This window comes from Mus caroli, unplaced genomic scaffold, assembly GCF_978045245.1.
Source record: "Mus caroli unplaced genomic scaffold, Mus_caroli_1 scaffold_16, whole genome shotgun sequence".
NCBI classification, from domain to species: domain Eukaryota; kingdom Metazoa; phylum Chordata; class Mammalia; order Rodentia; family Muridae; genus Mus; species Mus caroli.
The window spans coordinates 80,449,787-80,451,606 of record NW_028227271.1 but is presented as its reverse complement, the minus strand read 5'-3'; the positions used below and the strand labels follow the sequence as shown (position 1 = coordinate 80,451,606).

The 1,820-nt window shown below is 41.8% G+C and overlaps 1 pseudogene; it reads right to left on the bottom strand.

Annotated features, from left to right (window-relative positions):
• Window positions 1-279: 279 nt before the first annotated feature.
• LOC110310765 (transmembrane protein 169 pseudogene) lies at window positions 280-945 on the bottom strand (annotated as a pseudogene).
• Between the last annotated feature and the right edge of the window lie 875 nt (window positions 946-1,820).

The window sequence follows — 1,820 nt, the reverse complement described above, 5'->3', positions numbered from 1 at the left end:
TAGATGGTTTATCTGATCCTGTTTTAACTTTGGCATCTTTTTTTTTTTTTTTTTTTGAGCAAAGAGTCAAGAAGCATTTGTATTTCAGATGCACAGCTTTGGCATGAGTTGCTTTTTTTATTTTTCGCCATCTTGGAATAATGAAGATGATGAGATATGCCAGATTGGGCTAGGCTGTCCCAGGAATGTAGAGGGCATTAGATTGTTTAAGGAAAGAACTACTAGATTCTGTTGAATGACTATAGACAACTAGGGCCTAGAAAGGAAGTCACTAGAGGTCTAGACAGTAGAGGTTTCTACTTCATGGATGGGGTCCTTGTTGGAGAGATTGCCCGAGATATTATCAGACTCCAACAGTTCCACAATGCTGTAGGGAGAACAGTCCTCCAGACCCAGCTTGCTACAGAGCCAACCACAGAAGCCTTTCTCCATGTCACAGGCAGCTCGCCACCATGCTGCCCAGGACCATGAGAGCTGAGCCAGGGTGGCATAGAGCCCCAGGGAAGATGCCATGGTCATGATGAGTACTGGGTAGAAGAGAATGAGGCACGGACAGCAGGAGATCTTATGCCAGAAGGTCCTCTCTTCATTGTACACCAGAAAGATGTTGTACCAGGTGATGGTGCCATAATAGAAAGACACAACAAAAGAGAGCACAAAGACCACAGGCAGGCAGACCAGTGTCCAGAGGACCACGTGTGGCCCCTGGTCTGCCCCGACCTGGCAGGCCCTCCTTCCCTCGGGGCATGCTTCCCTGGACAGCTCCTTGGGTTTGGTCAGCTCCTGCAGCTCCTTCTCTGTCAGATTGACATGGATATCCACCATCTGACCCTTCTTCTTCCCTCGTGTGGTGGTCCCGGTTAGTGTGACATAGCGGCTGTCCAGAGGCTTGTTCCACACACCTGGTTTCTTTGGCATCTTGTATCTGTGTAGAAAATTGTCCATTTCATCCAGATTTTACAATTTAGTTGAGTGTAAACTTTTGGAATAGGATCTGATGATTGAATTTCCAGTTTCCATTGTTATGTCTCCCTTTTCATTTCTGATTTGATTAATTTGGAATCTGTCTCGGTGCCCTCTGGTTCATCTGGCTAAAGTTTTATCTATCTTGCTGATTTTCTCAAAGAGCCTGCTCTTGGTTTTGTTGATTCTTTGTATAGTCCTTTTTGTTTCTATTTTGTTGATTTTACCCCTGAGTTTGATTATTTCCTGCCATCTATTCCTCTTCAGTGTATTTGTTTCTTTTTCTTCTAGATCTTTCAGGTGTGCTGGCAAGATGCTAGTGTAAGCTCTTTTCAGTTTCTTGTTGGAGGCACTTAGTTAGAGCTATGAGTTTTCCTCTTAGCACTGCTTTCATTGTATCCAATAAGTTTTGGTATGGTATGTCTTCATTTCATTAAATTCTAAAAAAATCTTTAATTTCTTTCTTTATTTCTTCCTTGGCAAAGTTATCATTGAGTAGAGCATTTTTCAGTTTTCATATGTATGTATGGTTTTTGCTGTTTTTGTTGGAATTTAAGACCAGCCTTAGTCTGTGGTGATCTGACAGGGTGCATGGGATTATTTCAATCTTCTTTTATCTGTTGAACCCTGTTTGGTAGTCAATTATATGGTCAATTTTGGAGAAGGTACCATGAGGTCCTGAGAAGAAAGAATATTCTTTTCCTTTAGGATGAAATGTTCTACAAATATCTGTTAGAGCCATTTGGTTCATAAGTTCTGTTAGTTTCACTGTGTCTCTGTTTAGTTTCTGTTTGCATGATCTTTCCATTGCTGAGAGTGGGGTGTTTAAGTCTCCAACTATTATTGTGTGGTTTTCT